General features: G+C 40.0%; 1 pseudogene; it reads right to left on the bottom strand.

Moving 5' to 3' along the window:
* Positions 1 to 832: 832 nt before the first annotated feature.
* LOC125130445 (glutamate dehydrogenase 1, mitochondrial-like) lies at positions 833 to 25,414 on the bottom strand (annotated as a pseudogene).
* Positions 25,415 to 26,684: the final 1,270 nt, after the last annotated feature.

Raw genomic sequence — 26,684 nt, 5'->3', positions numbered from 1 at the left:
AGGCAGAGCTGGTGCATTAGCAATGCTTACAGCTGTCAGCCAGACTCCAGACAAGTAGTGTTTTTGGGGTTACTCTACTTGAATTATTGTTCAATCACTCAACACAATAGATCATTAGAGAAATGAAAATTAACATGATAAAGAGGTTATTACACTATTTGGACTACACGTCCTACTTACATTTAGCAAATTCAGTTAGCCATAACAAAAACAGCCTTTATCATCTGCGGTTATGAACATAACAATTATCCATCTAGCTTTTTATGTTTGCTGGATAGCAACACAGAGCTGATGATCTATAAATGATACTGTTTTATATCATTAAAATACTAGCTTTTAAAATTCATGTTTATAAGAACTCACTGCTTCAAAGTTAGGCTTATTAAGTGATTTGAGGCAATTTTATTACGGCAACGTGTACCTACTTCATTGTAAAAGAATAAAATGTGTAAAGAGAAACAGCTGTATTTTTGTTTGCAACCTATGTTATTTTGCTGATATAAAATGACAATAGCTTATTTTAGAACCATACTACTTTCTTAAAATGCAACAACCCACTTTTTAAATGCATCAAAGTTATAGCAGTTTCCATTTAAGACTTGGCCAGAGCAAAAGATTCAAGCAATGGATTACTCAGCTCAAACAACAGGTAACTAACATGCTAGGACCAAGCTTTGGAGCAAGGGAGCATACCTAGATGAAAAGTAACTTTTTACTTAAAATATACCAAATTGCCCTCTGGCCCAGGTAACTTCTATTTTCACACTCATTGACCTGTATATGATCTCCTAACTTCAATTTCTCTTTTCTTAATGGACTGATTTGGATGGACTTATTGAGAATGATGTCCCTCAGCATTCTAGTAGAGATCAGAAATAACCACAGTGTTCCTCTCCAGAAAAATCTTAGATTCTGGAGCTGTTGGTCCATTGGCAACTTCAGCAATGACCTTGGCCTTGACTCTGAGTGCACTGGATTTGGTCAACTGCTCATTGTTCTCAGGAATCAGTATGTCACAGTCTGCTTCCAAGGTGCTTCCTTCCTAAGGCTTTGCCTTGGAGAAGCCCAGGATTGATCTGTGTTGTAATCTGAAGTCTTTTAGTAACTTTGGGTCAATGCCATCTGAATTTCAGGTGCTCCCATTAGATTTACCAACTTAAGACATTTAGCACCAGTATGGCGTAAATACACAAGCCCCATTGTCATATCCCTGTATAATATGTTTTATCTCCAAATCTTGGTATCACACCTAAAATGGTCATTTAATAAGTTTCATTGAGAAAGTTTTCAATCCCATGGAAAATACCATGGCCAGTAGCAATGAAACATCTGTGGATACCACCCTGACTGATGGGTTACCAGTAACAACAGGCATGTGCATGGCTAACTAAGTACATGCCTAACGAAGTGCCCTATGGTACCACCACAGGTGTCAACAATCCAGAAGATGTCTCATTCTCCTGTGCCCCTAACTGGAGAAGTCACATCAATGACAAGACCAATAAAGCCCTTCTTTGGTGAACTTCTCTGTGATCTGTTCCAATTCATTATCAGCATGGTTCTTAGGATTGACCTTAACACCAGCTTTAGCACCCCCAAATAGCACATCAACCACAGCACATTTATACATCATCAGACAAATGAAAGCTTTTATTTTATCCACATTCACATCTTCACTGTAATAAATATTCCCTTTGCAGGACATGCAGTGCTGCCTATGCTGGGCCTGGTAGCCCTCAGTGACCTCCTAGGAGCCACTGTTGCCCATGATGAGGAAGAAGAGGATGAGCTTGTGGTTGCAGGGCTCAGTGACTCTCCAGATGTTATACACAGGTCCTGCTTCTGTTCCTCACTCTCCTAGGTCTTGATGTCTTCCATCAGCTCATCCTCCAGGATGCTGGTGCCACCACCTTAGAAGCCCTCCAAAATCTTGAAGAAGCTAAGGTTGAATTGCGGTTGCTATGGTTGCTATCGCCCTGTTGGACGGTGGCTGCCGAGGCCAGAGCGTGTGTGGGCGATGTGGAAGGGTCGCAGGAGGGCTGCACTCTCGGAGTCCTTGAGGCTGGCTGCCTTCTAAGCTTCCTGTCTTGCTCGCTACCCTTTTGGTTCCTGCCACTGGCCACCTGATCTTGAGGAGCTGGCTCAGTCTGCTGCAGCCATACAACACTTGGAAACAGAGGGGTGGAACATGCATGCCATTAGGGCCTGGGCCTCCTCCTATCTCTGCCTACCATCTGTGCCTGGAGCAGCAGTGGAGTTCTCCCTTCAATTTTCAGGTATGTTTTCTTTCATTTTGAGGTATCTTGTGATGTATAGAAACTCTAGTTTGCATTTATTTTCTTTCCTCACTTTCAGAATATTAACCTATAGTCTTAAGGCTTTCATCATTTCTGTTGGGAAATCAGTTTCAGTCTAAGATTTGCTCCATGGAAGGCAGGTTCACCCTTACTTATTTCCCTGGTCAAAGTACAAATGGAGGCCCTTAACCCAAGGCTCACTCTTTCCCCACCCTTGGGTCATTCATGAACTGGGAGAGCCTGTGCGTGCTTCATAATTCAGCATGCACGGTGGAGCTCCATGTACATACCTCAGGCCTACACACTCGTGAAAGGAGGGCTGTGAGACCTGAAAATGGACCTGAGGCTGTTTGGGCAGGAAATTCAAGTCCCTGATCTTTGGCATATGGTTTATGGAGCATTCTGGCTGTGGGTGGGTGGATGAACTGAACTCTGTAGGACCAGCACCTTGTGAATAATGGAGGTTGGGAAGGAGACCAGACAAGCCCCAAAACACATGTCCAATTCTGGGTGGCAATTTCCTGTGTCTAAAGGTAGTACTGTTATCTGCCTGGGTTCTTGGACTCTTTAATCAATAGAAATTGATAAGAAGCCAGACAAGAAATTCAGGCAAATCTTCACTGGGACTCATGCTGTAGCAGGAGAGAGGGAAAACATGTAACAGTTGCCCTTGCTCATTTCCTAAGCAGGGGCTGGAGGGCAAGCTGACCCCTTAAATGGGGTGAAGGTATAGATGGACCTGGGGGTCAGGCAGGAGGAGTGGCTTTAGGTGGTCTGCCACCCTTGGTGGTGCTGTGTTCCGGGATCATGCATAGTACCCTGTTTTTATTCCCAGTACCTCAGAAGTGCCAGTTGAGTTTTAGTCTTTTTGTATCTTGTTGCTCAGTTTTCCCCAACTGGACATGTGCACTTTTATTTTTGTCCCTTGTAGTTTCTTTGTATTCTGTTGCTGGAGGAGATGAATTTCTGGGTGTAAGCACTGCAGCAAAGGGTCCCAGATCCCTGGTCTCATCCTGTATCAGTGCTGTTTAAAGGTAGTTTGTGTTTCGTCTCAGTCGATTTAAAAATTTTTCTGTCTTTAGTTTTTGGTGGTTTATTATGATTGTGTAGGCATAGTTTCTTTTGTATTTAACCTATTGGAGGTTCCTGGTGGTTACTAAACTACTCTCTTTTATCTCCAAACCTACCCTTATGCTTTGTGATGTGCATAATATGAAAAAAAGTGTATTTATTTTTTGATGTCAACTCTTCTGCAGTTGTGGCACTAAAGGGAGGTTACTTGCTGTTTCTGTTAGCATCACCCCAGCAATAGCTGGGATTCCACTTTCAGCTTTTTCTCAGCACTCCTGGTACTAGGCTTCCCATGCCCTCAGACATAGCAGCAGCAAGAAATCTTCCCTTCCTAGCTCTGTAAGACTCTCTCTCTGAGCTCCTGAGATGGCAGCACAGATCAGTAGCACCCTCCTTCAGGATCTGAGTCCCAGCTTGGAGAGGAGAATCTTCTTCAGGCTTTAAGTTGTCAGTGATCCAGCCTCTTCTCTTTGTTCCCTTAGCTCTAATTCCTATGATTACTATCTCTGTATCACAATAATGTTCCTTTTGCTTTTCCAGTTTTTCAACTTGTTTAACTACATTGTCATATTAAATTATATTGCTCTGTTCCATTCCTGCCTGTCCTCTCTTTCTACAACTCTAAATGTATATATCTTACCATTTCCAATAAGACTTTGATGATTTTATGCTGTATTTCTTAATTTTTTGTCTTTGTCTTTCAGTCAGGATATTTTCTGTTGACCCACATTCTAGTTTCATTAATAATCTCTCTTTCTGTTTCTAATCTGCTTAATTTTGGTTATTTTGTATTTCAATTCTAGAGTTTCTTTTTTTCTTGAATGTAGTTTTCTAGAGACATTCTCCATTTTGCCATATATTTCCTTGCACACATTAAAGTCATTTAAAAATGCACATCTAAATAGATAACAAGTGTTACCAAGGATGTGGTGAAAAGGGAACCCTTGTGCAGTGTTTTTGGGAATGCAAATTAGTACAGCCATGATAGAAAACAGTGTGGAGAGTCCTCAAAATAATGAAAAATAGGACTGACATGTAATAAAGCATCCTACTTCTGGGTATATCTCCAAAGGAAGTGAAATCACTATTTTGAAGAGATATCTGCACTCTGGCTTCATTGCAGCATTATTCTCAATAGCCAAGACATGTAAATACCCTTAAGTGTATGCCAGTGAATGAATAGATAAAGAAAGTATAGCATATCTATACAATGGAATATTATACAGCCATAAAAGAAGGAAATCCTACCATTTGTGACAATGTGCATAGACCTAGAGGGCATTATGCTAAGTGAAATAAGTCAGATAGAGAAAGACTTAAATTCAGTATGCTCTCACTTATGTATAAAATCTAAAAAAGCTGAACTCATAGAGGAGGTTGGTTGTTGCTAAGGGCTGGCAGTTGGGGAAGATGAGGAGATGTTCATCCAAGGGTAAAAATTTCCAATTATAAGATGAATAAATTCTGAGGATCTAATGTACAGCATGGTGACTAGTTAACTATTATATTCTTTACTTTTTCTGAAAGTAGATCTTAAATGTTCTCAACACACACACACAAAATGGCAATTATGTGAGGTAATGGATGTGTTAATTAACCTTTATTGTGGTAATTATTTTGCAATATTTATGTATATCAAATCATCCTATTGAGTGTTTTAAACTCATATGGTATTATTTGTCAATTATAAAAAACTAGAAAAAAGCAAACATTTATTGAACAAATGAATGAATGAGTATTAAAATGCATTGTCTAGTATCTGAGATCTTCAGTGGTTCTGTTTCTTTTTTTTTAATTTTATTTTTAATTTAATTTTATTTTTTTATTTCTCAATGAATTTATCACATCTGTAGTTGTATAATGATCATAACAATCCAATTTCACAGGATTTTCATCCCATAACCCAAGCACAGCCCCCCACCCCCCAAACTGTCTCCTCCGGAGACCATTAAGTTTTTCAATGTCTGTGAGTCAGTATCTGTTCTGCAAAGAAGTTCAGTCTGTCTCTTTTTTCAGATTCCACATGTCAGTGAAAGCATTTGATATTGGTGTCTCATTGTACGGATGACTTCACTTAGCATGGTAATTTCTAGGTCCATCCATGTTGCTAAAAATGTTGGTATTTCATTCATTTTAATGGCTGAGTAATATTCCATTGTGTATATGTACCACATCTTCTTGATCCACTCCTCTGTCGATGGACATTAAGGTTGTTTCCACGTCTTGGCTATTGTAAATTGTGCTGCAATGAACATTGGAGTATATGTGTCTTCGTGAGTCATGGTTTTCTCTGGGTAGATGCCCAGGAGTGGGATTGCTGGATCAAATGGAGTCCTATTTTTAGTTTTCTGAGGCATCTCCATACTGTTTTCCCCAGTGGTTGCACCAATTTACAATCCCCCCAGCAGTGTAATAGAGTTCCTTTTTCTCCACACCCTCTCCTGCCCTTATTGTTTATAGACTTTTTGATGATGGCCCTTCTGGCTGGTGTAAGGTGGTACCTCATAATGGTTTTGATTTGCATTTCTCTAATAATGAGTGATGTTGAACATCTTTTCATGTGTGTTTTGGCCATCTGTATGTCTTCTTTGGAGAACTATCTGTTTAGACCTTCTGCCCATTTTTTTATGGGGTTGTTTGTTTGTTTTTTTGGTATTGAGCTGCAGAAGGTGTTTATAAATTTTGGAGATTAATCCCTTGTCAGTCGATTCACTTGCAAAGATTTTCTCCCATTCTGTGGGTTGTCTTTTTGTGTTGTTTAGGGTTTCCTTTGCTGTGCAGAAACTTTTCAGTTTGATTAGCTACCATTTGTTTATTTTTGTTTTTGTTGTCAGTACTCTGAGAGGTGGATCGGAGATGTTGTGATGTTGCTGTTGTTTTATGTGGGAGAGTGTTTGGCCTATGTTTTCCTCTAAGAGTTTTATAGTGTCTGGTCTTATATCTAGGTCTTTAATCCATTTGGAGTTTATTTTTGTGTATGGTGTGAGGGAGTGTTCTAATTTCATTCATTTCCATGTGGCTGTCCAGTTTTCCCAGCACCACTTATTGAACAAGCTGTCTTTTCTCCATTGTATATTCTTGCCTCCTTTGTCAGTGATTCTGTGTTGATGGTCTTCTTCTTCCTTTGGTCATTGGTCATGTCTTAAGGAATACTTACCATTTTAAGAAATGACTAAAAATGGCTGATTTTATCTTACTCTGGAAAAAAAATGACTTTTACTTTTGCAGGCAGAGTCAAATCATCTTAATCCAGGCTGTCATTGAACTATTTCAAAATTGTGTTTCCAAATTGTTGTGAGGACTGGTCTGTTTCTTGTTTAGTATTGCTCCCTGTTAAACTTTTACCCCATTATTTTAATATCCTTTAATAATTTCCTAACTCATTCATTCCTTCTTTATTAGTTTGCATTCTTTTTCAAGTAGGGTCTTTCCTTTTTCCTATCTCTGTATCTCTGTCTCTCTCCCTACTTTCTCAGTACAGACTCAGGGGTTCTTATTTTAGATTATAATCAATTACTATAATTATTTATTGTTATGCTCAAATCATCTCGACATATGTCCAGTGGTTTCCCCTCTAAGTTGACTTGTTTTTCCTTCTGCTATGTCCCATCATTGTTTGATCACTTCCTTTTATACCACAAAAAGGCTCATCTTGTACTTTCCTTGCCACAGTCCTGAATCAGTCTTTAGTCTAAGGTACTCTAGTTCCTTTAAATGGAAAATAGCATTTAGCAAACAAGATCTGGGTACTTGGTGAGCATATTGGTACTGTTAAGTCATGGCACCTATTTTACCAGATAGAAATAAAAAAAATATATTTGTGTGTGTAGTTATAAACATCTGTATAAGCATATTATATAAACATACAGATATATCTTCTACCTTTTCATATTTGCTCTTCCTTTTTTTTTCAGCCACATGTGTGGCATATGGAAGTCCTTAGGCTAGGGATTGAATTGGAGCCTCAGCTGCTGGCCTACTCTACAACCACAGCAAGGTGGGAACCAAACTGCATCCATTACCTAAGCCACAGCTTGCGGCAATGTCAGATCCTTAGCCCACTGAGCAAGGCCCAAGGATTGCATCCTCAGAAATACTATGTTGGGTTCTTAACCCGCTGAACCACAACAGGAACTCTGATATTTGATATTCTCTTTTCTAACAGTAAGACCCTTGGCTCCTGTTTGTCTCCAAAAATCCAGAATACATAGAAAGGCATTTCAGAATTTTTGACCCACACCATAGTGAGAAACCTATTAACTAGTTCTCAGTAGTTGCTTACCATTATTATTATTCTTTTAGGATTTAAATAAACTTTTGCAGGAGTTATTTTTATAAATAACTATTTAGAATTGTTATTTACAGAAAAATTTAAAAGGCAACATAGTTTTCATGTTCCCTGCATCCAGTTATACCTGTTAACATCTTACATTAATACAATATATTGTTAGAATGAAACAATATTGATAAATTATTAACTGATCTCCATACTTTTAAATTCAAGTTTCTTTAGTTTTTATGTAATGGTCTTTTTGTTGTTCCATGATCCCATCCAGAGACACCACACTATATTGAGTTGTCTGTGTTGCCATAGGATTCTATGGTTGTGACAGTTTTCTCAGGCTTTTCTTGTTTGTGATCACCTTGACAGGTTTAGTAGTACTGGTCAGATATTTTTGAAGAATGTCCCTAAATTTGAGCTTGTCTGATGTTTTCATCATAGTTTGATCAGGGTTATAGGTTTTGGGGACCAAGACCACAGAGGTTAAGTATCATTTTCTTTCTTTCTTTTCTTTTCTTCTTCTTCTTCTTTTTTTTTTTTTTTTTTTTGCTTTTTAGGACTGCACCATCAGCATATGGAGGTTCCCAGGCTAGGGGTCAAATCGGAGCTACAGCTACTGGCCTATGCCACAGCCACAGCAATGCTAGTTCTGAGCTGCATATGCGACCTACACCACAGCTCATGGCAATGCCGGATCCTTAACCCACTGAGCAAGGCCAGGGGTCTAACCCACAAACTCATGGTTCCTAGTCGGATTTGTTTCCACTGCACCACAATGGGAACTCCTTAAGTACCATTTTCATCACATAATATCAGTACACACTATCAACATAATTTATCACTGTTATAGATATGTGTATACACATGGATTAGAATGCACACATCTATTTCCTTGCTCTCAACTGAGCGGTCCCATGTCTCAGGTAGTGTTTCTCAGAAGTATCCACTGTAAGTTACTTTTTCCTCCAAGTTGGCTCTGTTTTTGTTTTCATATCGTACCCTTAGGAAGGAAGTCACTAAGTGCAGCTCACAGATATGGAATGAGGAGATATACTTTATCTCCTTGAGGGTAGAGTGTTTTCATAAATTATTTGTAATTCTTCTATGTGGGAGATGTTTCTTCTCTATTTATTTGTCTGTTTAGTCATTTATTTATATCACTATGGTCTCATACATTTTGTGTTTTAAATCCAGCACTAGTTTATTTATTGCTCAGATTGTTCTGGCTTTGGTCACTGAGACCTTTTTCAATTGGCTGCTATACTCCTTTGACAGTCAACCATCATTGTGTGTGTGTGTGTGTGTGTGTGTGTGTGTGTGTGTGTGTGTGTGTTATTACCACTTTCTTACTCTTTGGTTCTATAAGATATTTCAAGCTCATCTTGTACATTCAGGGTCTTAGCCCTAAAATCAGCCAGTTTCTCCAGGGAGCCCTAGTTCCTTTTACTGGAGAATGTGTTAGAAACCAAGAGGTGGAGTTCCCGTTGTGGTTCAGAGGAAACAAACCCGACTGGTATCCATGAGGATGCGGGTTTGATCCCTGGCCTCGCTCAGTGGATTAAGGATCTGGTGTTGTCATGAGCTGTCATGTAGGTCTTAGATGCAGCTCTGAGGTTTAGATCCTGTCTTAAGGGATTTTATATTTATCTGTTTTCAGAACTGGAAACCAACTGAAACCCTTTTAAATACTGTTGAAGCAGCATGGAAATAGAAGTCATCCTTGTGTAGTTTCTGTTTTCAGTACAACCCTGAAATTATGAGGTCTCTATCATGTGAAAAATTTTCATTACTTTTGTAGTCTTAATTTTTAAAAAATCAACATTTGTCTTTCAACAAATGCCCAGTCATCATCTAATGAGGTGATTTTTTAAACTTATTTGTTGTTATAATGTATTCTTATTTTGCTGGTATTGTGACAAATTCTCACTCCTGGGGTTTAATTCTGTGTTGCATAATTTTTAATATGTTGTGTTCTTTTGTCTAAATTTTGTTTGTAAAAGAACAAGTAAGAGCTAAAAACTCCACCCTCCCTGTCATGTCCTATGTGCATTTATATGTGCAAAGGTCACGATCTTTGACAAATATCCTAAATAGCTTTTTCTTGTAGGAAATATTTTGGATGAGTTGCCTTTTTTGTCGTCTTGGGGATAGCTCTGTTGGAATCATGGATTGTGAGACCATCTGGATCACAGGATATTAGAAATGAACCAATAGTAGAATTTTCCAGTTATGCCTCATTTACAGAGGAGGAAACTGAGCCCCGTGAAGCAGAATAACTAGGGTAAAGTCAAAATCCAGATCTTCTCTTAATCTCTTAATCTACAGTATTATTCTCAGAATCAAATGCAACACTACGCTTGTGCCCAAGCACTCCATTCCACTACCCAGTAAGAACAGGGAAAACATCTTTGGCACCACCTTTATTTTATCAGTTGTTCCCCCCTGGTTTCTTTGCTTGGCTGTTGTGACATGTGTAGGACTCACTTGATTTCCAAGTTCCCCGTTGGAGACATAGACCCTGGCATCGCTGCCCATGAGTATCACTCTTTCTTGTGGATCAGTGGTGATGTCTGCCTAGTAATTTTGTTTTGCAGGCAACCAAAGCTGTACCCTAGATGTTACAGTCACATGGATGGGAATAAAAGAAATTGAGTTTACCAGGCAGGTGACTCTGGAAGTACAATCAGTCCTCTTGGTGATACTTCTGTCCTCATGACCCCATGATCTGAGGATACCCAACACCCACTAAGGGAGGACATCCATTGGTATATACTGTCTTCTTGTATGTCATCCCCACTCTGTGCTGTCCAATACTCACTGCCTGTGTTGTCCTGAAGAGGAAGGACGTTTCCTGCCTTAACTTCCGAGTCAAAACTGAGTTTTGAATGACAGATGTTTTGTAAGTGTGTATGTTCTTTCAAAAAGGTGTGATCTTGTTGCCAAAATATTGGGACATTTTGTGTATTTTGCTGGTATATGGGGGAAGTAAGATAAAGTATTTGACTGGGGACTATTAAAGAAAATACCCAGAGTCACTGTACTTAGGCACATGCAGGTGAACCTAATTTTCTCTGTCATTCATCACTCAGATTCGGTTTTCTTTTCTTTTCTTTTTTTTTTTTTGTCTTTTTGCTATTTCTTTGGGCCGCTTCCACGGCACATGGAGTTCCCAGGCTAGGGGTCGAATCGGAGCTGTAGCCACCGGCCTACGCCAGAGCCACAGCAACACGGGATCCGAGCCGCGTCTGCAACCTACACCACAGCTCAGGGCAACGCCGGATCGTTAACCCACTCAGCAAGGGCAGGGACCGAACCCGCAACCTCATGGTTCCTAGTCGGATTCGTTAACCACTGCGCCACGACGGGAACTCCAGATTCGGTTTTCAAAAGGAATTACCAATAAGCCTTAGACGGCCAGAGAGAGGATGTTGCTGGCGTAGTCTGTGACCCAGGTAAGCATCTGAGATGGTCTTTTTCTCCGTATGAGATTAGGCATCAGATGAAACTAGTGAGTAGGGTAGTTAAAATGGTTGAGGAAATGACCTATCACTTAGGCAGTCCCTTTGAGGGCAGCATGCTCGAGGGCTTCATTAATGAGAATCCTGACAGTGTAGTCTGTTGTGGATCTACAGTGTTTGACTGCCCTGGCTCTGAATTAAGCCTTAAAGGTTTTGTACATTTCCAGAGCACTTTCCAGAAAGGAATAATGGGTCTCATGCTTCCTAGAGTGTTTTTAACCTTTCTATCTTTCTGTTTCTCTATCCCATAATTGCCTCTGATTCCTAAACACTCTTCCCTATACAGAACTACCCACATATAATATACCCTGACCAAAAGATCCTGGAGTAGCCATATCCTCAGGCTTATATACCCTCTCACCTATTGACCTTCATACTGGGCCATACCTGCTGGAGGGAGATGCTGCTCTGCTGTGTTGGGGTGAGAACTTATGAGTCTAGGTTCCTGTCTACAGTGGGATGGGCAGGGCAGAGCTTAGGGGAAAGGCCATCTGGGTGAAACACCTGGCAGAAGCAAAGATGGTCTTCTTCCTTGGTTGTAGGGTTAAGGCTTAAGTGGGTAGCAAGCTTATTGATCAGAGAACTGTCTTCTCAGGTTAGGGCCCTGGACACCTGGATCTCCAGTGCTTGGCAGTGATCTTCCCAACTTTGGGGTCATCCCAGAATCTGGAGGCTTGACGCTTCTGAGCCAAATAAGAGGAGGTTGTAAATGTATGAGTGAGAGAGATCCCATCCCTGGCCCAACCACCCCCAACCCCCCCCCCCCCAGCCTCCACAGTCCTTAAGGACTTTGTTGTCAGACTCCACCAGGAATGGACATCACTGGCTCTGGGAACTGCAGTTCCCCAATGATGCCGTGGCCCATAGGAAAGAGCTCTTGCTGGATGTTAGGAGATGCTGTTTTTTAACTTATCAGAGCCTATGTTTTCATCAGGAAAGTCAGGAAAATTCCTCATGTTTGCCTCAGAGGAATATTACAATAAGGTAAAATTATTGATCCAATATGGTTTTGACCAATCAAAAGTGCTGCTTATAGGTAAAAGTTTACAGTAATTTAAGATTTATGTAAATATGAGATCACTTATTGCCTTTCATGCTTTCAGTGCAAATCACTTTAAAGTATAATGATTGGAGTTCCCATCGTGGCTAAGTCGTTAATGAATCCGACTAGGAACCATGAGGTTGCAGGTTTGATCCCTGGCCTCGCTTAGTGGGTTAAGGATCCGGCGTTGTCGTGAGCTGTGGTGTAAGTCGTAGACGTGGCTTGGATCCTGCATTGCTGTGGCTCTGGCATAGGTTGGTGGCTACAGCTCCAATTGGACCCCTAGCCTGGGAACCTCCATATGCCACGGGTGCAGCCCTAGAAAAGACAAAAAATCAATCAATAAATAAAGTATAATGATCTATCTCTTTAAGAGGAATGTTTTTTATTTCACCAGGGCCAACTGTCTAGGATAAGAACAAATTTGGTTGAAACAGGGATCTAGGGAATTCACCTTCTACATTTCCTGGTTCAGGTGGAACCATAGCTGAAACATATCAAACTGATTTTTTAAAAGTAATTCTGAACTCCTCTGCAGAACATGATGCTATGGTCTTGATGACCCACTATCCTGTTTTTCAATTCTCACTATTAGAAAAACATTCCTAATGTCCAAATTAAATCTATGGTGTCATAGCTTGATCTTTTTTCTCCTGGGTTTTTTTTTTTTAATGGAAAATAAATTGATATCTCCCAATGCTGCGGCATTGATCTTTCAAGTTTTTAAAATTTTCTTCTAAGTTCTCTTTTGAAGTTCCTGATTTTTGCTTCTTTTTCATGGCTTTCCTTTCTTATCCAAGCTGCATCTGCAACCTATTCCACAGCTCTTGGCAGTGCCAGATCCTTGACCCACTGAGCAAGGCCAGGGAATGAATCCACATCTTTGTGGACACTAGTCAGGTTCTTAACCTGCTGAGCCACAACAGGAACTCCCCATCATTCTGTGTTTCCATGTTCCCTCAATTGAATAAATAGCATCTCCCCAAATCTGTTATGGTCAAGTCTGAGACTGATCCTAAGATTCTAGAGATTTCTGACGGGGCTGAGGATGGAGGAGGAAGCCCTGGCTCTGCGGCTCACCATTAGTTGAGAGTGGTGGAAGACCACCTCTTGCCCCTTTAGAAGAGGTGTATATTGAAAGTACAGGCATTCGAAGGCTAAGCTCAGAGCCAACAATGTTTCTAGCCACTACACCCATATCTGGTGGATATCATCTCCCTTGGGGACTGTCAAAAGAGGGCCACTTACCCAGTCCTGGATACAGATGATATGGGTGTGGTGGAGCGGTTGCTCATCCCTGGGTGGGACACAGGAAGGAATCATTCCATTAGAGGGCTCTGGATATGTCTCCCTAGGAGACCTGAGCCCTGATCACATCCTTAGTTTGGAGTATAGCCAAAGTGGGAGAGGCCAAAACTTGTAGGGAAGCTAAAGACTTATAGGCCTGTCAGAGAGGCAGTTGCAGAATGCAGCACCAGATATCTGGTCACTTACTTATAAAGCATATTGAATCATGGGCCCCAGACCCTTGTAATCAGTTCTAGGTGTTAGAAGTCAGCCAAATGCCTCAGTCTTAGGGCACTGACACTAGAACAGGTCCTTGTCTGCTTTTTTGTTTGTTTGTTTAGAAAATGGATATAATGAGACTTGAATTCTCATCTTATTCTGAATTCCCCCACACACCAACCTACTGCCCACCTTCTAGGAAGCAGAGATGCAACAATATCAGTTAAGATCCTACATCCACATTTTCACATTGGGTCATCAAACAGGTGTTCTAGCGCTCTGCAGTGACCTATTTGGAAATCCACCTTCCTTGAACAAAAGAGAGCATCCTTCAAATTAATTTAACCTTGGCTCTTTTGATTTGTTGACCCTTAGGGATCAGTAGCCAAGACAGTTTCCCCTGTCCCTCCTGATGGATTTTGCTTGACCGTATTTCCTTCTCATTCTATAATGGAAGTGACTGACCAGGCTTGGAGAAAGATCACAGGGTGTTCTCTCTGGACTGGCCATATTTAAAGAGCTCTAAGAAAATTCAGACTCTTATGAGCTCCATTTTTTGAAGGAGCTAGAAAGGCATCTAGGAGTGCCAACATCCAGAGAAACCCCTCGACTCAGAATCTCCTTTTGATTACCTACTCTCTCATTCCTGCATCCATGTATGAAGTCTCCTCTGTCTTTCCAAGGGCCTTGGAAGTCCCTGAATTAAGTCTCATTCATTCTCATGTTAGAGGGTATTTCAGTGGGCTCAGTCATTTATATTCTTGATACTGGATGTCTGATCCCTGAACCAGCAGCTCTAGCATCACATAGGAGCCTGCTATAAATAAAGAATCTCAGGCCTACTCTAGACCTATTGAATCTGCTTTTTCACAGGGTATTCAGGCAATGTGTATACATGCAAAGTTTGAAAAGCCCTGATTTCTAAGTTTCTTCTTGGAAAGGAAGGAGCTCCAGATAATGCCTTTTATGCTATAATTTTAGGCTCTTGGGTGTTTTGAGTAATTTCCCTGAAACACTAAAATTTGCATCTGTGCATTTGAGAACTAAAAATTGACTACCCTGAATAATCATTCCATTCTGACCTCCCTGCTGTTCAGTCCTTCCCTATATCAGCTTTGCCAAACCCTTACACAGATCTGAGAATCTGCTCACCTCTAATTGTCGTCTCTCCTCTCCTGAAAACTGCCATGTCTGACTGAGGGCTGAGTGTGTTCTCGGGCCCTTAACAGACATCTCAAGGGAAAAAGGGATCCTGCCCTCCCTGTCCAGATAACTGGACCAGACAGAGGAAGACTGCCGATGCCTTAATGCCAGCTCGCAGCCAAATAGAAGTTCCCACGATGGGACTTTGGTATGAACTCCTCCTTATTCCCTCCCACCACTGTTGGTTTATCCAAACCTTGAAATACTGTTTTTTTACCTCGAGTCCGAGCATCTTCCTGAAGCTGAAAAATAATGAGAATTCAGAGAAAGTCAGAGACTCCGAGGCTGGTCTTTTTGTCGTTGTACCAGCTATAGATTTGGTCAAGTGTAGGGATGTCTGTGTGAGGCATATGGGCTTCTTGGGACTAGAATTAAATTCTAAGTTTTCTGAAAGAATTGTATTGGTTTTGTATCTTTTATACCAAACCACTCAATGTAATGCCCTACATATAGCATATTCTCAATAAATGTTTGTTGAATAATGAATAAATAAAAAGGACAAGCTGTGGCCTCTTTAGGGGTGGGAGACACAATTCATTACCTAAAGTCGTGATTACTCATACATTTATTCTTTCTGGCCCCTTTCTGCTCTCCCTTTCCCGGCCCCTTTCACCCTCCTCATTGATTATACATCGGTTCTCTGAGGTGAATCTTTAAGTATCAGTGAAGGACTTTTTAAAAAATTCCCATTTACTCATCCCAGAGTGAAAGTGATAAAATGTTGAGCCTCCTAAACTCCCACAAGCCTACTCGATGGTGTTTCTGCATAACTGTGCTCTAGAGGAGGGTTTTAACATTTGCTTCATCAGAAAGAAAGTACATCCTATCTCTCCTGGCTGTTTTTTGCTTGACTTTCTTCTCTCATTATTTAAGTACAAAAATTGCCCTTATAATATGTTTGAGATCAGGGTGTCTGTCAGACTGAGGGGATGACCTGTACCGGCCTAGGTGGATCTGTGAGGGCAAGGACTGTGTCTGAGGAACCCCATGAAGAAGCCCTAGAACTGGAAGACAGCTTCAGCACAGAGCATGTCAGATCGGACTGGTAACCTTGTTTATAGGCCCTGAGAGGATAGCGATCACATACAAGTCCCACTTGTGGACAAGCCTCCCCCTCTCACTAGCTCAAGCCCTGCTTGGAGGACACTCAGGTCTCAAGGGACTAAAGTTCTGGGTAGGGCAGAGACACCCGGACCCCAAGGAAAACTTGGGTGAAAATATCAAGCTTCTGATCTCTGCCCCCTTTTACCCACGGCTGGGTAGCTGCAAAAGCTGCTGTAATTTTTTCTTACAGAAAGTCCCAGATACAGCAGCAGGATCCAATGGCATGCCTTCTTGGGCTATAGAAAAAGGCTTAGTCCAAAGGCTAAGAGTGGTCTAGATAGTAAAATAGAAGAAATTTCTTTTCAGTGCCTTCTCAGTATTTTTACCCATCACTTTTCTCCACGCGGGAAGAGAGAGCTATTTTTCATAAGTCCATGGGAGGTTCATATTATTATTTTTTTCTGTTATTTTTTTTAGATTCTAATTTTATTATTTTTTTGTCTTTTGTCTTTTTTGTTGTTGTTGTTGTTGTTGTTGCTATTTCTTGGGCCGCTCCCGTGGCATATGGAGGTTCCCAGGCTAGGGGTTGAATAGGAGCTGTAGCCGCTGGCCTACGCCAGAGCCACAGCAACGCAGGATCCGAGCCGCGTCTGCAACCTACACCACAGCTCACGGCAACGCCGGATCATTAACCCACTGAGCAAGGGCAGGGACCGAACCCGCAACCTCATGGTTCCTAGTCGGATTCGTTAACCACTGTGCCACGATGGGAACTCCTAGATTCTAATTTTAATTAAATAATATCTTTATTCAGAGGAACGAAAGTTAAGAAATCTGTACAGAAGTTTCCTAGTTGCCCTAGTATTATATTAGTATTTGTCCCAAGATATGTCTTTGCCTATGTAAATAGTAAGTTGATAAGTAATTGTGTAGGTAATGCCTATTGTTTTCTGCTCTAACAGACAGCAAAAAATTAAGGTGGGAGAGCAGGCTTGGTAGGACTGAGACATGTCAATACCTGGCACAAGCTAATGTAACTCAGTCTAGGGCTGGCCAATAATATATTGCATGATCGATTGTATTTTTAAATATTTGATCAGTATTTGTATAGAAAAAAGACTGAAATCTGCATGAAAGAGGAGCAAAAGAGGAGGACTGCTGCACAGCAAAGTTTAGCTTAGTTTAATTTGTACTACCCTGTAATTGATAAACATATTCTCCTAATAAGGCAATTTATCAAGCCATTTGGGATTCTCCCAACCCAGTCATTTATCAGTGTTTCATATAACTACGTAAAATATTCTTGCTGAGAGTAGTTCCCGTAGATACAATTTTCTCTCTATATTATCATATTTTCGCAAGGGAATTGTTAGGCATCTTCTTGCCTTACTTTCTGGACTGACAAATCAGTACTACTCTTTTAAGGGAGAAATCTCTAGATAAAGACCTAAAACTAAAACCTTAATCAGAGGTAACATCACAGCAGGGTATGGGAAATACAGGGGCAAGGGAAATGATGTAGCCAGGGAATTTAGAGAATGGAAATTTAATCTCACCTCCTTTTGTATATCCTTAAAAGCCATTAGCACCTGACAGAAGGCAAAAAAAATTATGGAAAAATTAATGTTATAGGCTTTACTACAAATGGATTTTTTTTTATTACTCAAATGAATTTATCACATCTGCAGTTGTATAATGATCATCTTTTATATCTAGAATCTCCCAATTGTTATTCGGCTGTAGAGTGTCAATGCCAAGAGAGTGTGGCTTCCTAGCTCTAAGCAATAAATCTGTTTAACTTCCACTCTACATATATTTCTGGGCCACCATTTCTCTATTTGGTCAGTGGGTGAAATACAGGAAGTTATTTAAAGAGGACTAAGTTGTGAAAGGAATGTAAATAATTTATTTCATTTCATTGGTCCTTGTTCTGAAGCTAACAACTGAACATAGCTGTGAAAAATCAGCACATTTGTATTTGGATTATAATACACAGGAAGAAAACATCAAGTGTTTATGAATATATAGAACATCTGCAACTCTCACACATTGTTGGAAGGAATATAGAACTGTGTCATCACTTTGGAAAAAGCTCTGGAATTTCTTGTACAATGTGTACCTATATTCTCACCCAGACATAAATGGATATTGGAAATCTAAGGTTCTTCATTTGGGGGGAAGGATGAGGACTCATTGACAGATAGCTGTATGTTATTTGGTGGAAATATAGGTATTTTTTCTTGGTATTCAGGAGTTTCAACATGCGTGTAAGGGTGCATATGGAAGCCAAATAGTCAGTGGGGTGGATTGTGCCAGTCACCAGCTTTTTGCCTCTTAGCAACTCTGTGTTCACCCTTTATCATATTCATCCTTTATTATGTCATAGATATCCAGTTATGTACTGGTTCCCAAAAGGATGGTTTTCTGACTCTTGTGCAAGCAACTTACTCTTTAGTAATATAATAATTAAAGAACATAAGTTATTCTAATGCTTTTCTGAACCTTACATAAGCGACTCACTCTTTAGTAATATAATTTAAGAACATAAATTATTCTAATACAGCATTTTAATTAAGAAGATTATTTCTTTCTGTAAAACCTGTAGGAAGAGTCATTGAAAGTCACAGAGAATAAAAAACTTAATCACATTACTCATTTCATATAATACTGTTTAATGAGAACTTGCAGAAGAGGCTAGGGAGACTTTCACTTATTTTTTTAAAAAATTAAAAAATTCATAGTCTTTGATTTAATAAAATCTTTTCCTGCTTAGCTTCATATGGAAATTGATATTATAAGTTCAGAAGTGGTCACTTGTCCTCTAATTCTCATCTCTATATCAGAGTTTAAATATACATTCAAATAGAATGTCAAGATTGGAAAGTTGAGGTAGCTGGTATTTTAGGGAGAATCTCAGAAATTCCAACTAAATATCTGTGTTCTGTGAAAGTCCACAACCATTTGCTTCAGCTGTCTAAGGGCATGGCTAACTTCTGCACTGGTACATCATTCAAATACAAAGTGAACTCTGGCATTTTCATGTTTGAGAACTGGTCACTTTGGTTGTCATTTTCCTATTTCCGGGAAACCAAGGACATTACATCAAAGTGAAAAAAAAAAACCACCCCTTTTACGGAATTAAAAGAATTTACTCTCACATCAGTCAAATATAAGTCTATTTTAAAGCAGTTTCAAAAAACAAGGCTTAATTATGTGGATTCTGAGACTGAGTGTTCATGGCATTGATTCAGTTAGAAGACTAAAGGCAACAAATTCCCATTGGCGGCCTAATGAAACATACATTTCTTTTTTAACTCATGGTTTTCAGAACCCAAAACACTCTCTTGATAGGATTCAGCAATTTTGTTAATTATCAAACATGATTTATTTATCTTCTACAAAGAAAGATATTTTTGACTAAATCTCTTTAAAACAATTTAAGTGATTTAATCTAATTACCTTGAAATGAAATGAAAATATTATCTTTTTTCATAACCACAAAAAGGGCAGTTCTTCATATCCAAGTACAAACTCATATTCTTTTACTTTCTTTTTTTTTAGGGGGGAGGGTGCTATGCTTGTGGCATGTGGAAATTCTTGGGACAGGGACCAAACTGCCCCACAGCAGTGACTATGCCAGATCTTTAATCCACTGCACCACAAGGGAACTATTTTTACTTTCTTTTCAACACTAGAACTCTCCAATAATGAGTCTGAATCTCTCAAATTTAATAAATTGAAGAACAGGAAAGCTCCAGAAATATTTTTCTACTGTTATCCATTATTCTCAAGGGCCACAGTTAATTATTTGTCAGATAATTTGAGTGGCTCCAGAGGTAAAATCACTTTCTTTCTGATTATAAATGGAGATAAGGTCTTTAATTTTCATAACAAAATGGTAACACTGCCTTCTCCTCATCTGAGAGTTAAAACATATGGCTTTCTGAGTACTTGCCCACTGGTGCTCCCTAGGGGATGAGATTTAAATTATTCATTATACAGTGCTTATTAAAAAATGGGCAGAGAAAACATATTTGAAAGGGCTTCTCTAATGGACAAGTGGGTGTTGAGAATGTGCCCTGAGATACACAGATTACAAGGAGGATTTGGGACTAGGATGAGTAATAGAACAAGATGGGAGGGAGCTTGGAATCCTTTACCATCAATAAGCTGATTACTCAAGGGGGAAGAAGTGTGCTCCTTCCTGAAGCCCTCTCTCCCATCTCCCATTTCTCACCATACTGTCTAAGATGACCCCTCTGTACTCACATGGTCCCACAGGGTTTCTGTGATTGTTAGTTCTATTTCCTGTTGAAATAAGAGACAAGTTTTGGGAACATTACCCTGACTCTCCCAGAATCTGAACTGACACATTAAACTGATAGAATACAAGGTATTTTTTGGAATTGAGATAGACATTTGAAATCATTCCATTAGGCAGCCCAAAGTCTTCTTCAGCTCCATGGCATCATTTTCAGCTCATTGTCTATCATCTCTTGATCTAGCCAGTGGGTGAAAGGTGTAGAAGACTCATATGTTTACCAACCTTATTAATACCCCCACAGCCTGCTTGTTTCTGGAGCCATCCAGTATAGAAGTGGTACCAAAGTTTTTACCTAGTCTTGGCAGACAGTGACCCACCAGTCAAACAAGAGCACTCTAAGCTATAGTGCCCAAGTCCTCCAAGATATAGTTCTCGTTAGGTAGTTTTCCTGCCTCCTGGCCCCAGCCTTTTCACAACTGCTTTCGCCAGGAACCAGGATCCCCAGAGGAACCAGTGTATTTGGAAGTCTCACCCACCTTTGGTCTCATTGTGTCTTCAATGGATTTTCTGGAAAGAAAGGCGATATAAATCTGATGAGACACTGTGTAGGCAACATCAGCAAGATGACAAAATAGGGGGGATCACAGCCTTAGTATCTCCAACAGAAACATCAACTTCAACAACCATCTGTGGATGGAATACCTCTTTGGGGAAACTAGGAGTCCAGTGGAGAGATTCTAGCATCCCATTCAAGGAAAAAAAAAAATCCCTGAGTAGGTGTGTTGAAGAGGGTAAGAAAAACATTTTCACTTTACCCATGTCATTCCTCCCCAAAGGCAGCATAGCATAGTGCCAGTAGGGACCCTCTAAGCCTGTAATTTCTCCCATGGGGGGAAGTGAGAATGGAATGAGCACCCTGATTTCCCAGCCTTGTGAGGTGCTGACCAAGAGGCCCACTTCTGCCTCATCCCACCCAGGACACTGAGGTGACTGGCATAGCTGAATAGTGTTGGGGCAACTGGAACAGAGAGAAGGGGTGGGCAATGAGAGCTTCCACCACATGGATCTCAAAAACCAGCTGTAGATCCTACTAGTGGTCTGTGGGCTCTACCAAAAGGACTACGCATGAACACTCACCTGCAAATCACCCCCTCAACTGACTGACCCATGCCCCAGCATTTCACATGCACCCTGCAATGGTGCATATTAGCCTCTGCAGATGGAAAGTGCAAGCCTCTCAGATAGCATGTATTTATCACCTGCTGGCTCACCAGTGTGGGAATGGGGCAAGGCACACATTCTTGAATGCTCCAGGGCAAATAAACAAGAGGCTTTCAGCTCCCAGACTGACTTTGTGGGATTAAGAAAAGCACAAAATCCTAACCTCTCCTCAAGGGGAAACAAGAAGATAGTAGTGAGTGCACCCATAGAAAGGCCTGAGAGAACCCCAGAATCTTTAGGTGGGGCAGATGGTGAATATCTTTCACTCATGAAGCCAGTCAGTAAAGATTGAAAGAAAGTTTCTTTAAAGACATAATGACAAAAACTTCTCAAACCTGGGAAGGGAGATTTACATCTAGATCCATGATGCTCAAAAATTACAGAGGCTGAACATCAAGAAATCTTCACTGAGACATTAGCATCGAATTGTCTAATATCAAAGACAAATAGAATTGGGAAAAGCAGCAAGAAAAGTGAATTTCCACATACAAGGGAACTCTCAGAGGACTATCAGGGGACTTCTCAGCAGACACTTCGTAGTCCAGTAGGAAGTAAGGGTGATATAGTCAAAACCTGCGAACCAAGAATATTTTACCCGGCAAAGCTACTCTTCAGAAATGTAGAGACAAAGGCTTTCCCAGGCAAACAAAAGCTTTGTCACCACTAGAATTGGAATTCAGCAAATGCTAAAGGGAGTTCTTCAAGATGAAAGGATATCAGAGAGCAGAATGAAAACATAAATAAGTATAAATCTCACTGGAAAAGGTAGGGTCTAATTCAGAATCCTTTAATACTGTAAGGGTAGTGCTTAAATCATCTTTAATGCTAATATAAAAGTTAAAACAAAGGGTATTAAAGTAACAATAGCTATAACAACTTTTTAATAGGTATACATTATAAAAAGAGGTAGGTGTTCCCACTGTGGTGCAGTGGGATCAGCAGCATCTCTGGAGAGCTGGGATGCAGTTTGATTCCAGCCTGGCACAGTGGGTTAAGAATCTGGCATTGCTGCAGCTGTGGCATAGGTCGCAACTGTGGCTGGAATCTGATCCCTGGCCTGGGAACTCCATGTGCCACAGGACAGCCAAAAAGAAAAAAATAATAAAAGTAAAAAGATGTAAACAGTGACATCAGTAACAAAATGTAGAGAGCTGAAAAAAATGTAGAGTTTTTGTATGCAGCTGCAATTATCAGCTTAAAAAAGATGTACTATAGAATGTTTTGTGTAAGCCTCATGGTAACCACAAATCTCTAGTAGATACACAAAGGTTTAAAAAAAATCCAACATACTGTTACAAACTTTTGGCAAATCAAAAGAAGACAGCAAGACAGCAAGACAGCAAGAAAGGAACTACAAAATAGTCTGTACAATACAACAACATGATAATGGTAATTATTGATAGTTACATATTAATAATTATTTAAATGTAAATTAAATTCTCCAATCAAAAAGAGAGGCTAAGTCAATTTTTAAAAATTCAACTATATGCTATGTACAAGACACCTTTAGCTTTAAGGACATACAGAGGATGAAAGTAAAGGGATGGAAAAAGATAGTCCATGGAAATGGTAAACAAAAGAGGGCAGGAGTAGCTAAATTTATATCAGAAAAAAACAGATTTTCAGTCCCAAACTATCATATGAGACAAAGAACGTCATTATATAATTGAAGCAGTCAGTTCATATAGATAAGATGACAATTGTAAATATATATGCACTCAGCATTGAAACACATAAATATATATACAGAGCACATATAAACAGAACTGAAGGGGGAAACAGACAGCAATGATAATAAGAGCAGACTTCAGTACCTCATTTTCCACAATGAAAAGATCATACAGACAGAATTATGAAGGAAATAACAGACTTGATTAGTATGATTGAAAAAATGGATCTAACAGACATATATAAAACATTACATCCAAAGCAGCAAAATACACATTCTTTTCAGGCAAATAGCATATTCTCTAGGAGAGATCATATGTTGGGCCATAAAGCAGGTCTTAACAAACTTAAAAGGATTGATATATCATCCATCTTTTCTTTACCACAATGGTGTTAAACTGGAAATCAGTTATAGGAGGAAATTCTTAACAACATGTAGAAATTAATACACTTCTGAACAACTAATATGTCAAAGAAAAAAAAGAACTCAAAAGTATAAATTAAAAAGATCACATCTGATACAGAAATAAAAATATTGTGAGAGAATACTGTGAACAACTATGTGCTAAAAGATTGGATATCTTAGAAGAAATGGATAAATTGCTAGAACCATACAACCTACTAAGACTGAATCGTGAGGAAATAGAAAATCTGAAAAGACCAGTAAGGAGACTAAGTCAGTAATCAAAAACATCACTACAAAGAAAGGCTGAAAACCAGATGACCTCACAAGTGAATTCCACCAAACATTTAAAGAATTAACACCAATACTACTCAAACTCTTCCAAAAAATTAAAGAGGAAGGTACACTCTCACACTCACTTTATGATGCCAACATTGCTCTCATATAAAATCCAGAAAAGGATGCTGCAATATTGCTACAGGCCAATATTCCTGGTGAACACAGAAGCAAAAATCCTCAACTAAATACTAGCTGAATTCAGCGGCACATTAAAAGGAGCATACACCATGAACAACTGGGATATATCCCTGAGATGCATGGGTGATTCTACATAAGCAAATCAATAAATGTGAAACACGATGTTAACAGAATGAAGGATAAAATCATATATATTCTAAATAGATGCAGAGAAATAATTTCATAAAATTCAATATCTATTCAAGATAAAAAAAAGTGTCAACAATTAGGTGTAGAAGAAATTTACCTCTATTGTAATAAAGGCCACATATGACAAGTCCACAGCCCACAATGGTAAGAAGCTGAAAGATTTTCCTCCAGAATTAGGAAAAGACCAGGAATCTTAGTCTCATCCTCCTATTCAACAGGGTACTGGAAGTCCTAACCAGATCAGTTAGGCAAGAAAAGAAAGAAAAGGCATCCAGATTGGGTGTGTTTTATGCACTTTCCTGTATAGAACTCTGAGGGACTCCAATATTTTCACTATTTTCTTCTCATAGTTCTTCAGCTGTCCTGGAGAGAATGCATATTCTTAGATTCCTCCAAGTTTCAGGCTTCTTAGTTCCTCACTGGCTTTCAGACTTGAGGCCCAGTTCATCATTATGAGAACCTTAATAAGATATGCAACCTAGAAACCTAGAAGAACTTTTCATTTTCTTCCTGAATTCCAGCAAACTGTTTCTCAAAACATCTCTTACATAATTCAAAGGCTCAAGCCAAGTTTCAATTCCTTTCAGAAGCTTTCCTGACCCATAAACTCACAGCAAGCCTACCTTTTTTATGATTTTGTGGAGAAAACATTGCCTGCATCTCATATTCAGTCCCAGGCAGTAGATTTGGCCTTTCTCTCCACCCCAGGGTGAGGAAAGCATGGATTTGGCCATCTGGCCTTGTTTATATTCTAGAGGACATAAGGACTTAGAGAAAGTTGGCCTTGAGATAAATAAATGTCCCATAACTAACTCCTGGAGGAATTTCAGATTGATGCCCACCCTATAAGCAGAATGACAGAGATTTGCTTTTGTTCCTTCCTTTAAGGAGGAGGAGAGGAGAGAGAAGACATGAAAGTGTCAGCTTTCCCCAACCAGGAATTAGGTGCAGCCATAGGAGGGGGGGGCAAGACAGGGGACCCTGATTCTTCTTGCATAGAGAATATCCTATCTAAAGACTTTTGAAGGTCATCATTAGCCCCATTTACCTTATCCGGTGCCTGGAGGTCCTCCCTGACCTTTGTCCTTGATCTTGGAGGGCATGCTGTGCCATTTGTCTTTGAGCTGAGACTCTGAAGCTGAAGATGGAGATAGCTCCACGTCCTGGGGAAGCATAAAGGAATAGAGGGAGAAGACAGGTGGATGATGAGAAGAGAAGCACTTACCCATCGGGGAACTACCAGGACAAATATCTCCATAGGTCAGGAAGCACCTGTGTCTTGAATGGGTCAGTGTGTTTGTGTGAATGTGCTTGTGAGAGAGGAGGAGGAGGAAGAAGAAGGGAGAGAAGGAGGGAGAGATTGTGTGTGTGCCTGTGTGTGTACACATATGGGCAAAGAAAGATAACGATCAGGGGAAGGAAGTGTTTGCATAAAGTCTCCCTGTCTTCCTTTTTCAGTAAGGACCAAAATTCCAGTGTCAAGGTGGATGGAATAAATTATAGAGAAACTAAGTAAAAAATAATAGCTGGCAGGGATTTGGGGTAGGGAGTTGGCCAGAGGATTCTTGAGGTGAAGGTGAGCTCTAGGGCAAGGATAAGGAGTAGTGTAAAATGAATTCAAGACTGGATAATTCCCCATCCCATGCTGCCTCACAGTCAGCATCTTCATGGTCAACTAAGGGTAACAGTGTACGCTGGAGGTCTCTCAGCTCCAGCCTTCAAGCCCTTTGTAGGAAGGAGGGAAACCCTACAGTTGATACTGTTAAAGACACATGGGTCTGAGGTGTCAAATCAGTGACCAGATAGATTAAATCCTCCTTTTAGAAGCTGCTTCCCAGTTCCCCCATCCATCTTTCCCACCTCCAAACTCCAGTTGGGAACTAGGCCAATTATGTCCAGAATCTTACCCAGCTTGGCTCTCCAAATTGCTCTTCTTCCTACCCCTTACCCCCTAGAATTTCTCCTCCTTGAGCCCCATCTCACAACAGCCTCATCTCATCAGCCCTCCTACCAACCTAGCCCTTTTCAACTCTTCTGTGACCTCAACAGTGACCTCATAGATCTGAGACAACTGGTTTTCTCCTCCCACCCTCAACTTAGGCTTCATTTGATCCAGATGGTAATGATAAAATAGTGCGATAATATCATGAAATTTTAACTTTAACTTCTTGGAATTTTTGCTGCATCGTTGACCTCCACATTAGACATTCAGTACTTTCTAGAAACAAGAATGAGCCCGGATGAATCCATTTTTTTATTTTGAAATTTAAAACAGGGTCTAAAAATGTTAGGCTTTTGATTTAAAGAGCTAGGTCCTTGAGAGATGTGATTGTGTTTTGAATTCCAAAAGTCTGACTTGAAAGATCAATGAAAATTTGTTACTGAAAGCAAGTCCATATGCCCAATGCACAGTGAAGCCAAACAAACTGAAATGAGAGGTTTATTGCAAGGGCATGTAAGTAGACAGGGGGCTCATGCCTTAGAAACTCAAACTCCTCC

The sequence above is a fragment of the Phacochoerus africanus genome, chromosome 7 (assembly GCF_016906955.1).
Source record: "Phacochoerus africanus isolate WHEZ1 chromosome 7, ROS_Pafr_v1, whole genome shotgun sequence".
Classification (NCBI taxonomy): domain Eukaryota; kingdom Metazoa; phylum Chordata; class Mammalia; order Artiodactyla; family Suidae; genus Phacochoerus; species Phacochoerus africanus.
The sequence above is the reverse complement of the archived record's forward strand: the minus strand, read 5'-3'. Positions and strand labels throughout refer to the sequence as shown.